Genomic DNA, 15,027 nt, shown 5'->3' with positions numbered 1-15,027 from the left:
TGATTTCCACTCTAAAAGAACAGATTCAATCACTACAGATACCTAATCTGGACCCCTTGAACAATGCCATAGCCGAGGTTAAAGAAAAAATTGAGACACTTGAAAATTTTATGAACAACCTACCATCTTCTGATGCTCTGAGTGCTATAACTCGTAGTGTTGCCAACATCAAGCTGCAACTTGAAACATATGAAGATTTTGGAAAAATTCAGAGTACCATAACCCACCTTGAAGGTACCATAGCAGCAGTGCAAAGTGATCTGACGAATGTACAAGAAACTCTAGAATCTCGCCTGCCTGGTATTGTAGACACCCTTGTCAGTGTTCAGCAACAGATCACCAAACTTGAAAACCTCAACACTGAATCTGAGCTATCTCATTTTCATCACTTGATCGATGATATCCAAACAAAGCTTGAAATTTTACAACAATCAACACCTACTCAGGCAAACATAGTTCTGCTTCAAGATGCTATGCGTAGTGTGGCTGATGCTTCTGAATTAAATAATGTGAAATTGGCACTTGAATCTTTGCAGAATACTGTAGTAAATCTGCCTACATCACAGGAACTTAAAAATATTAAGAGAGCTGTGAATCGCATATTGAAATCAGAAGATATCAAGAATATCCAGACAGAGATCAAACAACTTACTCAGACAGTGGCCACTCTACCAACTAATCAACATATTAATGAACTGCATGCCCTGTTTGAGGATATCAGAAGACAAGTCCATGATCTTACTGCTCAAAATTCAAAATTAGCTGTTGTTGAAAATCTACAGCAAATTGTAGCCAACATCAAGCAACAGCTAGGGACCATGGAATCCAACCAAGCAAATGCTTTGTCTGTTTTTGCCACGCAGCTTCAAGAAATTGTGCAACAATACAAGAAACTTGCTGTGGAGATAAGAATTAAACCAGGGCACGATGAGATTGTTAGGACTATCAATGAGCACCTTGAATCTGTAACAAGTAGATTGCTTACAGCAGAAAAAGAAATAACTGGCCTAATCGAGAATCCTAAACATACAGTAATTCTTGAATTGTACAGTATCCCCAACAAAGAATATGATTCACCATTTACACCAGGTGGCAAAATATATATGCTGTCCCCTGCACAATTTTATTACCAGTTTTTTGTTGGGGCACACTTAGACCAATCAAGATCAAATATTGGCTACAACCACAGGCTCACCACTACCCTACCTTATCAATAACCAATGCTGACAACAAACCAAAGGTCACCAGTGTAGAGTTAGAGGATTTTACAGACCCCAATACATTAGAAACATCTTATGCTGAAGATGATGGTTCTCTGGAATTTAATATACAAATAGGAGACAAATTATATTTAGAAAATCCTGTAGTATCAGCTGCTGAACATCCCATAGTTGCAATATTCTTGTTTACATACTATGTCTAGACAAATTATTGTTGATGAATTACACAGACAAGCCAGACATAATTATAAGAGACTGCCAGTGGTTACAAAAGGCATAGATGATTTATGGCAGTGTGACTTGGTTGAGATGGCAAGTGGACAGCTGAAAAACTTAGACAAAATCAACAAGGGCTACAAGTATCTACTCACTGTCATAGATACATTTTGAAAATTTGCCTGGGCTGTGCCACTCAAATCCAAGACTGGAGCATGTGTTACAGAAGCCTTCAGGACAATCATCAATCAGAGTGGAAGATCACCGCGCTATTTGCAAACAAATAATGGCAAAGAATTCTATAATTCTGTGTTCCAACAATTTATTAAAAGCCAGTCAATACAACATTACTCGAGTTACAGTGATCTCAAGGCCTCTATTGTTGAAAGATTCAACAAAACCCTAAAAAATCATATGTATAAACAATTTACACTTCAAGGTAATTATAAATGACTCAGTATCCTACCAGAACTTTTAGATAGATATAACAACTCGGTCCATTCCACAATCAACATGAAACCCTCTGAGGTAACTTCATCTGATGAGCAAAAATTGATCAGTACTGTTTATTATCCTAGATACCAGCCAACAACAAGAAAAGCCAAATACAAGGTAGGTGATCAAGTAAGAATCAGCAAATATAAGCACATATTCAAAAGAGGCTTTACCAGAAACTGGAGCACTGAATTATTTACAGTGGTTCAAGTTAAACCTGGGACCCGATACACATATATAATAAAAGACCACCGAAGAGAAATTCTCAAAGGCAGGTTTTATGAAGTAGAACTCAGCAAAACTAAGCAGCCTGACACATATCTTATAGAAAAAATCATCCGCAGAAAAGGCAACAAGATACTTGTGAAATGGCTAGGACTCCCAGAACACAGCTGGATCGAGGCAGACAAAGTGATAGTATGAACACCTGGGATGTTATAAAGAGACTACCAGAGCCTGAACAGCAGAATAAGAGAAATGGCAAGCTGCTGCCTGATAATATTAGATGTCTTATTGTTGGACCATCGGCTTGTGGTAAAACTACACTAATGATTGATAATTTTTTATTGCACCCAACTGGTTAGACTGGAAAAACAGGCATTTGTATGTCTTCTCTAAGAGCTTGGAACAATTAAAATATCAGCAGCTGATGAAGCTATATGATGGACTGGATATAGCCACTTTTGAACCAGATGTTAAGCCACTCCATGAATGTCTCGATAATTCTGTTGTTGTGTTTGATGACATTATACTGGATAATCAAAACAAGGTTAGAAATTTTTTTACACAGGGGCGGCACAAAAACATAGATTGCTTCTACCTGGCACAGACTTTTTCTAAAATACCGAAGCAGCTGATCCGAGACAACAGCAATTTTATATGTGTGTTTCATCAAGATCATACAAACCTCAAACACATACATGATGAATATGTAGGTGGTGACTTGAGCTACAATGATTTTTCTAAGTTTTGCAGTAGGTGCTGGAATCAGAACAGGTATGGGTTTGTCACAATTGATATGACAAGGAAACCCAGTAGTGGTAAATATAGAAATAAAATTAACAATTTTCTAGACATTGAAACATATATAAATAACCATGAAAAGGTCAATCATTGATGATCTTAAATTAAGAGATTATCTTGTAAAAAGATTTATGGGATGGAAATCAAAGAACCGAGGAATCTATGAACAACACAAGCAAACAGAACAGCCTATTATTGATGCTATTAGTGAATTAGGTAAAAATATCAAAACTGTTACAGAGCAAAATCAAAATTTGATCACAGAGCTTGTACCTGTAGCTGCTAGGAACATATTAGATTATCCAATCACCCCACTTTCTAGTATTCATACACCTAGTCCTGTTGCTCCTCGAAGAATTGGAGCTACTCAGGATCCTATTGAATTGGGTCTTCTTGCTCAAAAATATTTAAGCGCACCTAAAGACAACAAAGATGAGGTTTTTGGCTTATATGCTGACACAGAGCGTGATGGTAGCATCATACATAGAATTGGCAATTTTAGAGTAACATTTATGGGAGATGATCTAATTGTATATTCAGAATCTCATCTTGGAGAAAGAGGTGCTTTTGTTAAGTACCATGGCACACCTGGATTGTGGGAACTGATGACTAGGAAACGGCCTGGCAACTATACAGATCAAGATTATGAGCATTACAAAGAAATATTAATAAAATCAGATGCTCTATACCAGAACAATGATCCCACACAAAAAAGAGTCAAGTCTAGCAGTGGAGCAAAATACAACAACTTAATCAAGCCCATATGGTCACAGATCAAGACTGGTAGTGGGATCAAACATTACAACACCCTGCCTAAAGAATTTGTTTGGGTTGATGATGTCAGGAAACTTGTAGATAGGTTGCTTGCTGGTCATAGCTGGGGAAGAAAATGCTGGCAATCACAATTTTTACAATGAAAAGGTTGGAATTATGGACATGATAAGCACCAAATTGTCTAATTTTATAGTGAATGACACTAAGGGCATTGGATATCTTATAAAAATTATACTCTACCACCTAAATTTTGGAATATCTCTGAGGGTCGGGGGCTGGTTAATGACATCATAAAGAAGCTGCCATTTGAACTACACATACCAGGCTATCAGTATTGTGGTCCCGGTACAAAATTGGACCATAGATTAAACAGAGGTGACCCTGGTGTTAATCCTCTAGATGCTGCTTGTAGAGACCATGACATAGCATACAACACACATTCTGATCTTGATAGGCGACATGTTGCAGACAAAAAATTAGAAGAGGCTGCATTTGGTAGATTTGTAAGCAAAGATGCTTCTTTAAGTGAGAAAATAGCAGCATTGGGGACCACCATAGCTATGAACACCGAACAAAAACTGGGGTGGGGGTTGTGAATATATATATAATAAACCTACAATGAAGGCCAAGGGTGTTATGTATCAGAAACCTTATGCAGGTCTTAAATCTCTTAAAACTATTGATAGTCTTTTAACCAAAAAGCAGCACAAGAAAAAAAATTATTGTATTGCCAAGTGCCATGGTATGAAGTTATTACTTAGTACCCCTCAATTAAAAAAATTACAGCAATCTAGAAAAAAATTGCATACAGGGGGCTTCATATTTACTATCCCGGCCATCTTAACAGCTTTGGGGGCTGTGGGGAGCTTGGCTGGGGGATCAGCTGCTATAGCAAAAACAGTAATAGATGCCAAAAAGAATAAGGCAGAATTAGATGAAATAAAGCGCCATAACCTGGCCATGGAAAAACAAGGCAAAGGTGTTAAGAGAGCCATGAATAAGTTTTAAAAAAACAAGAGCCGCTTACAAACCAAGATATTGAAGCTTTAATCAAGCCACTGGGCATCAAAAATTTTAGAGGTGTGTACATGTCTGATTCTTTACCAGAACAACCACTCAACAAAGAGTGTGGCATAGTTAATTTGGATAAGTACAAAAATCAGGGCACTCACTGGATCTGTTATCTTAAATATTTAAAAGATGAGGCATTTGTGTTTGATTCATTTGGAGGTGTTCCACCTGAAAATTTAGTAAAATATCTAAAATCAACTAATCTTTATTACAATAATGCCCGTGTTCAAAATTTCAAAGATGTTAATTGTGGACATCTGTGTTTATCTGTTCTTAGATATCTGTCTCAAATAAATAAACCATCAATTGAAGATTTTCAAAAGGCCCTGTGGTATTTAAAACATCATGGGGGTATTCCATCTCACCAGCCAAAATTCAATATTGAAACTTAGATTACATGATGATATAGTGTATCCCAAAACAATAGCTCTCAGAGCATTTTATGGCATGTACTTGATCCCTAATATTACACACCACAACAACACAATTGCAGTTGGTGATCAAAAAATTGTTATCACTCCAGGGCAATATAATCTGTCTACTCTAAATGCTCAGTTACCCAGAGGTATAGTGTTAACTCAAAATTCTGTCACTCACAGAGTAGAGATTGTGTCTGCTACAGAAACAGTGGATCTGGGTACTATAGGAGAGCTGTTAGGCTTTGAGAACAACACAAAACTTGAACCAGCCATTAAACACACTGCTATTAATATACCCAAATTCTTAGCCTTAGAGACTCTGAATATTCACTGTAATGTGGCTGAGGGTATGATCACCAAATCAAATGGCATAGGCACTCACAAACAAACTGGCATCATTGCAACATTCAAACCTAACTCTGAATTTATGGAGCCCATCATCTACACTCCATCACCAACATTATATTTTCCTGTGTGCCATAATAGAATAGATTACATTGAGTTGATGGTCACTAATGAAAAAGAATAATTAGTTGATTTTGCTGGAGCCACAACAACTGCAATCATAGAAATTAATATTTAAATAAAAATACATACAAAAAAAAATGGAAAATATTGAGAGTTATGAGCTACAATCATTCCCCCCAAACAGGAGGACCTTTGCAAATTTAAATCAAGCCAACACAGAGATTGAGGTTGATCTTGATATAGGGGATGGCTTTATACACCCCCACAGAGCAGATCTATACATCAAATTTGATGTTGTAAAGCTCGATGGTACAGATTATCCTGCTAACTCAAATATAAGATTGGTAGACAATTTTGTGCCACATCTGTTCTCTGAAATTGAGATCAGAAAACATGGTGTTGTTATAAACAGAGTAGATTACCCTGGTATTACCTCTACAGCTTTGGCCACACTAAAATTATCCAAGACCGAGGCCTCTTACTACAAAATAGGTGGATTTGAGGCAGGTGATAAAATAATATCTAAGAGTCACACAGTGCTGTTTCCTATGCGCCTGTTGCCAGGATTCTTCTCAGATTATAAAGATATTATGTGGAAGGGTGGTTTAAGAATCACATTTAGAAGAGCTGCCAATGATGATAATGCTTTGATGAGGTACAGTACATTAAATTCTACTGGGGAAGCTCTGCCTAATACCCTACCTGATGAAGGCAAGTGCCTTATTCAGACTATGGAGCTAAGAATTCCAGTTGTTGAATATGAAGCCAGTTATTCGCTTAAACACAAAGCAGATATCCTAAAAAATCCACAGGTGCCTTTACAATTTTATACATATCAATGTGTGCAGAAGCCTGCCACTGGTAGCTACTATGAGTTTGATGCTACAAATTCATTCTCCAGTATACAATATGACATGCCAGATTTTGTGGTGGTACTGTTTCAGACTCGAAGACACAATAATCAGGAAAAAAATTCAAGTAAATTTGATAGCTGCAACATCAAGAACATATATCTTAAAAATGGCAGAAATGAGGTGTTCTCCAGAGAAAATTATAATTTAAACATGTCCAAGGATGATTTTCTTAAATTATATGAAGCATTTACAGCATACAAAAGGGTCACTACTGGCAATACTGACATGTATTACACACCAGATGAATTCAAAGCACAGAGACCCATGTTTGTCATCAACACCTCAAAAAGGAAACAAGTTGTGGTTAATGACAGGACAAACATTAAAATTATCTGTGAATTCCACGTAACACTCCCTGATGACACCATATGTAGTGTTATTCTTAAAGGTGAAAAATCATATGTTTATGATGTAAGAAATGAGAGTCACAGAGCAATTCTAAAAGGCCTCTGCAAAATGCATTCTCTTAGTACTAGATATGCAAGTTGGGCCTGGTGTCCAATTAAAAAATTGAGCATATTCCAGGTAACATATTAATTCTCTGAACTTAAACCGGAAGTGTACCGGAAGGAAATATGTGCAGGTGTAGGTGGGTGTGGGTGTATGTGGGTGGGTGTGGGTGGCTCTTATGAGCATTTTTGGCTTAGTTTTAGGTGTAGCAAAAACAATATCAAGAAGGCCATATTTTTAACAAGCTTATGGACAACAATCTCACACATGTAGCTTTTGTAAGTGTAGGCAAATCAATCTGAGGGGGGTCATACTTTCCCGGGAAATTCCCGAGGGCATTTTTACAAAAATCTTGGGTTAGACAGAGTACCACACTTGAGCAATAAGCTCATATGCACATCTTGAGCTAGTTTTAAGTGTAGCCAAATCTGCCTGAGGGGGGCTCATACTTTCTCGCCCCAGTAGTATATACTTTTATACTACTGGCCACAGGTTGGACACCGCGGGACATTAAGTTTTTCATTATTCCCTCGTATACGTTATTTTGTGACATTTCAATTCGGTGCTAGTTCCCTAGAAGCAAGAATATCGTTCGAAGAAATATTTTGACTATACAGGGTGATCAACAAAGGATGTGCTTACGACACCCTAGATGATCAGATCTTCACGGGCCACAGTTTGGACATGAGGGAATTTTAAAATTTCCCCCTTATACTCGGTACGTAGGATTCCATTGAAAATGCCCTAGAACCTAGAATACGATTCGAAGAAATATAGGGAGCATACAGGGTGATTGCCGAAGGAACGTACTTTAATTTCATGGTAAAACCAAATCCTCGCGGTCTACAGGTTGGGCACCGCGGGACAATAAGTTTTTCATTGCTCCCTCGTATAAGTTATTTTGTGACATTTCCATTCGGTGCTAGTTCCCCAGAAGCAAGAATATCGTTCGAAGAAATATTTTGACTATACAGGGTGATAAACAAAGGATGTGCTTACGACACCCTAGATTATCAGATCTTCGCGGGCCACAGTTTGGACATGAGGGAATTTTAAAATTTCCCCCTCATACTCGGTACGTAGGATTCCATTGAAAATGGCCTAGAACCTAGAATCCGATTCGAAGAAATATATGGAGCATACACGGTGATTGCGGAAGGCACGTACTTTGATTTCATGGTGAAACCATATCCTCGCGGGCCACAGGTTGGACACTGCGGGACATTAAGTTTTTCATTATTCCCTCGTGTACGTTATTTTGTGACATTTCAATTCGGTGCTAGTTCCCTAGAAGCAAGAATATCGTTCGAAGAAATATTTTGACTATCCAGGGTGATAAACAAAGGATGTGCTTACGACACCTTAGATTATCAGATCTTCGCGGGCCACAGTTTGGACATGAGGGAATTTTAAAATTTCCTCCTTATACTCTTATACTCGGTGCGTAGGATTCCATTGAAAATGGCCTAGAACCTAGAATCCGATTCGAAGAAATATATGGAGCATACAGGGTGATTGCGGAAGGAACGTACTTTGATTTCATGGTGAAACCAAATCCTCGCGGTCTACAGGTTGGGCACCGCGGGACATTAAGTTTTTGATTATTCCCTCGTATACATTATTTTGTGACATTTCAGTTCGGTGCTAGTTCCCTAGAAGCAAGAATATCGTTCGAAGAAATATTTTGACTATACAGGGTGATAAACAAAGGATGTGCTTACGACACCCTAGATTATCAGATCTTCGCGGGCCACAGTTTGGACATGAGGGAATTTTAAAATTTCCCCCTTATACTCGGTACGTAGGATTCCATTGAAAATACCCTAGAATCTAGAATACGATTCGAAGAAATATATGGAGCATACAGGGTGATTGCCGAAGGAACGTACTTTGATTTCATGGTGAAACCAAATCTTCGCGGGGCACAGGTTAGGCACCGCGGGACATTAAGTTTTTCATTATTCCCTCGTATACGTTATTTTGTGACATTTCAGTTCGGTGCTAGTTCCCTAGAAGCAAGAATATCGTTCGATGAAATATTTTTACTATACAGGGTGATAAACAAATGATGTGCTTACGACACCCTAGATTATCAGATCTTCGCGGGCCACAGTTTGGTCATGAGGGAATTTTAAAATTTCTCCCTTATACTCGGTACGTACGATAACATTGAAAATGCCCTAGAACCTAGAATACTATTCGATGAAATATGTGGAGCATACAGGGTGATTGCCGAAGGAACGTACTTTAATTTTATGGTAAAACCAAATCCTCGCGGGGCACAGGTTGGGCACCGCGGGACATTAAGTTTTTCATTATTCCCTCGTATACGTTATTTTGTGACATTTCAGTTCGGTGCTAGTTCCCTAGAAGCAAGAATATCGTTCGAAGAAATATTTTGACTATGCAGGGTGATAAACAGATGATGTGCTTACGACACCTTAGATTATCAGATCTTCGCGGGCCACAGTTTGGACATGAGGGAATTTCAAAATTTCCCCCTTATACTCGGTACGTACGATTCCATTGAAAATGCCTTAGAACCTAGAATCCGATTCGAAGAAATATATGGAGAATACAGAGTGATTGGCGAAGGAACGTACTTTGATTTCAAGGTGAAACGATATCCTCGCGGAACACAGGTTGGGTACCGCGGGACAATAAGTTTTTCATTATTCCTTCGTATTCGTTATTTTGCGACATTTCAGTTCGGTGCTAGTTCCCTAGAGGCAAGAATATCGTTCGAAGAAATATTTTGACTATACAGGGTGATAAACAAAGGATGTGCTTACGACACCCTAGATTATCAGATCTTCGCGGGCCACAGTTTGGACATGAGGGAATTTCAAAATTTCCCCCTTATACTCGGTACGTACGATTCCATTGAAAATGCCTTAGAACCTAGAATCCGATTCGAAGAAATATATGGAGCATACAGAGTGATTGGCGAAGGAACGTACTTTGATTTCAAGGTGAAACGATATCCTCGCGGAACACAGGTTGGGTACCGCGGGACAATAAGTTTTTCATTATTCCTTCGTATTCGTTATTATGCGACATTTCAGTTTGGTGCTAGTTCCCTAGAGGCAAGAATATCGTTCGAAGAAATATTTTGACTATACAGGGTGATAAAGAAAGGATGTGCTTACGACACCCTAGATTATCAGATCTTCGCGGGCCACAGTTTGGACATGAGGGAATTTCAAAACTTCCCCCTTATACTCGGTACGTACGATTCCATTGAAAATGCCCTAGATCTTAGAATACGATTCGAAGAAATATATGGAGCATACAGGGTGATTGCCGAAGGAACGTACTTTGATTTCATGGTGAAACCAAATCCTCGCGGGGCACAGGTTGGGCACCGCGGGACATTAAGTTTTTCATTATTCCCTGGTATACGTTATTTTGCGACATTTCAGTTCGGTTCTAGTTCCCTAGAGGCAAGAATATCGTTCGAAGAAACGATACACTGTACACCCATTGGAAGGGTCGACGCTTGCTTCATAACACAAACGCATAGCGGCTTCTTTAAATATATTGTCATATCGTGTAAAAGACCAGATCTTTTGCTTTTTTATCGATTTTAGCCTTGCCAAGTATAATTGCCCGTGGTAAACACAAATTATCATCATTGTGGATTACAGTGATAGCACGCTGCCTTTGATTAGCATTGTTCACTGTTAGTAACGGGGCGTATTTTCTGTAGAGAGGAACTTTGCTCTTTCCTCTTCCGCGCCGCGGTTCCACAATATGCGCCGAGCATTTAATAGTATTCCCCACAAAGAAAGACTCGTTGCTATTGAGCACTTTGGCAACATAATGCTGAATAATGTCCACATTTAACGCTGAAAGGCGACGCCAAGGGATATAGATATCCCTGTCGTTACCTCCCGCAGAATTAATCACCCCAACTTGACTTTCGGGTACAACATCATAAAAAACCCTTCTCATCATGAACTTGAACATCGATCTGACAAAAGAATGAAGGTCCCCGACTACCTGCGCAGGGATATCAAAGGAAACCTCCCTGCCTAGCATGGCAAAGCGTCTGAAATATCTGTTCCGTTCCCCCGCTATTGAAAAAAAAGGTTCGCCCGAACCAATTTGATTCAATATGTTGTGAGCCGTCTCGCAAAACAAAGTCGGATCAGAATATGGATAATCGTAGTAAATAACCACCCTCTCGCAAAAGTTGTAGTAGGCATTAATAATATCTTCTGGAGAAGTGTAATATCCCAGGGTAAAATGGGTTAAAATAGATTCGGCTGTACTCACCGCACTGCTGTTGGACCTGGAGCTGGAAGCCATTCTTCGCTCGTATGTGGAATTCAAAAAAAAAAAGTGACAGAACCTGGAACAATAACAATACATATTGTTAGTGTTATTTTCGAGTATTCTTTGTATAATCTTTTCAAAAATAATGTAAAACGCTTAAACTTTGTTTGCATGGCAGTTAAAAAACAACTTGAAATAAAGAATAGTACACAAAAAAAGATACTTACCAAGTTAAAAAGCCTTTAGTTGCACTGCAACAACTCAGTCACGCTAAAAAATCAGTACGACTTTCAAGCCAAACACTTGAGAACTCTCTTGGACCGCTTCGTCTTCCGCTCGATATTTATAGATTCTTAGACAAAAGGCCAGTCAATATAAATATTATTTTCATTACTCTTCTCTGATTGGTTGAATCATTTATTAAAAACCTTCTCTCATTGGTTAATATTTTCTAGCCTCTACCCAGGACCGTTCGAGCTCCTCAATTATACCAAATATGACTCACCACCGACGCCAAAATGGCCGGACGTGACGCCTTAGAATAGGCCGAAAATGTCTTTTGTACATTAATGGAAAAACCATTAATTCCAAGTTCCCACGTCTGTATAAAGCACCCATGACTCATATCCGGCAGAAACGCATCAATAAAATACAACAATAGTGTTAGAATAGTCCGAAAACGAACTCCATAATAGTGTCTTTTGTACCTTAATGGAAAAACCATTAATTCCAAGTTCCCACGTGTGCATAAATCATCAGTGACTCATATCCGGCAGAAACGCATTAATAAAATACAACAATAGGTTAGCTTAGGCCGAAAACGGAATACATAATAGTATCTTTTGTGCACTAATGGAAAACCATTAATTTCAAACTCACACGTGTGCATGAGTCATCGATGACTCATCTCCTCCCCCACCCACGACACGTGGCGCTTGATTAAATAACAATAGCGTCACCCCTCGATAATGAATAAAAAATCCATTAATGTCAATTAAAAGGTCTATTGTCAGCTCTAATCTCGTTCCAATTCTACTCGCTTCTGGTGAACGGATAATGGGCAGGAGCGTAAGAGAGTGCTCTGTCTATGGCCAAACTGGTGGTAGGAGTAGGAATGATGTGATTTATTTCGAGAACAGCCTTTAAAATTTTTATTCTGGCGGTTGGTGAAGTCTGATCTCCCCAGATGTAAAAAGCATCACGTGACCTAGCTAGATCGATACGTACTTCAACGCCGTTGATCAGGTATTTAGGCTGGTGGAAAAATCTATGTGCAGTTTTCCCATAAGTTCGACTACGGCAGACACTTCCGTAGGATTTCCGGTTGTCGGAACGTGCTGGAAAAAGTATTTTCTGGCGGTAAAACCTTTGTTGTCGGCTGTGATTTGATCTTGATGTCCAGGTGTGTCCAAGTACCACAAGGCATTCGTGAGATGCGTGTTCGCAGCATCTCTGCCGTAATTGATTTCTGCTTCGAAGATTGATTTATATGCGTAATTGTTATCGGCAACTGTTACAGCGATACCGTTGAGAGCCACTGTAACTTGTGAAAAAAGTGAATGGAGAGGATAATTCACGACCCCGCAGTTTTTTGTGAGGGCGTTGGAAGGTTCGGAAGCACTCATGGGAGACCCATCTTGATTGACCATCTGCGTTAGCAGACGAAGATAGGCAGATGAAAGATCTAGAAAATCTGTTCCTGCCGGCGGAATGGCAAACTGAAGTATGTTCTGATTATCGATGGAAGCGATAGGCTTGTAGGCGACCGTGTAAGTTTTTTCGACATTTTGCTGAATAGGTTTTTTACTGAAAAGATCGAACTGCGAGATCATGCATGCGTTATTCTCCATTATTATCCAAAAATATCTTTTCCTGCCGCCTTCTGTTCAATTTTCCTTTTGCGTGTTGTCCTAGATTTTGTGGATGTTTTTCTCCGCTTTTTGGATGCGCTTTTTTTACGGATCGTAGATGTTCTAATACGGGTGGCTGAACATTTTAACATCGACTGAGCAATTTTTGTTGCAGGTTTTGTTCTTATACCGGAACCTACCAGAGAGTCGATTTTGCGTTGTGCTTTACTTTGAAGATTTTGACCCGCTTCACGTACACGTTGACGATCGATAGTTCTCGGAGTCTGTTGGCTTGTTGCAATGTCGGTGATAATGTTAGCGCCTGTTTTTAAAGCTTCTTTCCCGATTGCTTTTGCACCGCTCCAAAGTAGAGGTTTCACCATTCTAAAGAGTCCTGCGAAAAGTGAACCCAATCCTCTTCGTTTTTGAATTCTAGTTGAACGGTAGATGGGTCCAATTTCCCCACGGATTTGATTACTGTAAAATTCGGTCTGCGAATTCATGGTGATTCATTCGCTTTTCGGTATAGACTGAGAAAAATAAAGGCCTGCTGTTTTTTAAAAGGACTTTGCTTTTCTACGAAAATGTAAAACAACAATTGTGGGTACGGAGCCGTTCCTCAAAGGCAGGAGATCTCCTTTTCTATCGTACATCGCAATTTCTATTGTTTCGAAAGAACCTTTATCCAGAGAAACGTAATGAATCGGATTGAAAGTATGATGGGCTACGGGTACTGTGCAAGATTAATCTGTTTCCGAATACAGTTGTCGAGTAAGACGTAGAAGACGTAGCATTTCTCCTCCGACCAATTGCGGTTTCACTAGATCGGAGTAAATGAATATATAGGGGTTTTTATCCACGACGTTGTTGGACACAGCGTGCGTAGAATAAATAGATTTCAATATGTCATATCGAAATTTAGCATAGTCATCAGTCTCGTCTATGGGTGTAACAGTATTTGTTGGAGCATCGTTAGATTCAGGCTTTGGAACCCCTATCACGGACAGATGTTTGTACACAGCCTCTTTAAAGAAAAACCTGACATGAGTAGGAACAGCGACGTTAGCAGGGTTTGTTTTCAGGAAATTAATCAGATCCTCTATTGTGTATGTTGCTACAGGAAAATAGAATGGTTGTTCGTTAATATAGAGTGTATTATCTGTACAAACAGAAGATCCCGACGAGTCCCATTGCGGTTCCAACAAAAAATGCCAGAATTTCTCGAGAACGGTTCTCCTTATTTCCAGGTCGTTGGGGAGGGATTCTTCGATGGAAGAGATCAGGTCCTCAGCACTCGCATACGTCCGAACAGGAAAGGTTACCGCTCCAGAATCTGTTTCCAAAACATTGTCGTATAGAGTTGAATAATGCAGTTCTGCTAATCCGACTTCCCACAATTCTGGAGACAGATCGATCCGTTTTGCAAGTTTAACGTTGAAATGGGTCAGCGTGTTGTTCGGAAAATAATTCTCCGATGCAGATGACGGAAGGTAAACATAGAAATTATCGTCCATTCTCGCCGAACACAAAGAATTCACTGGATCATGGTGACGATATATTTTGATATAAATATGTTTTGGAAATTATTTTTCTGATAACTGTTTTACGGAAGATGCCTTGATCCACGAATCGAAACTAGGTGGATATCCGAGCCAGCGAACCAGGTATTCCAAATTTTTACCTTTTCCCCGGCTGTTCAAAATCTTATCAATTTTATACTCTTCGTCAGGATCCGAATAAACTTTTTGCAGTTCATGTTTGTAAAATGTACCTTTTACAGGTTCTTCATTTAAATCGTCTAATATGTATACAGGTACAGGTGATCGCTGAACAAGGGAGTGGATTTTGA

The sequence above is a fragment of the Lepisma saccharinum genome, chromosome 1, assembly GCF_977018435.1.
Source record: "Lepisma saccharinum chromosome 1, izLepSacc3.1, whole genome shotgun sequence".
Classification (NCBI taxonomy): domain Eukaryota; kingdom Metazoa; phylum Arthropoda; class Insecta; order Zygentoma; family Lepismatidae; genus Lepisma; species Lepisma saccharinum.
This window is presented reverse-complemented; position numbering follows the sequence as displayed.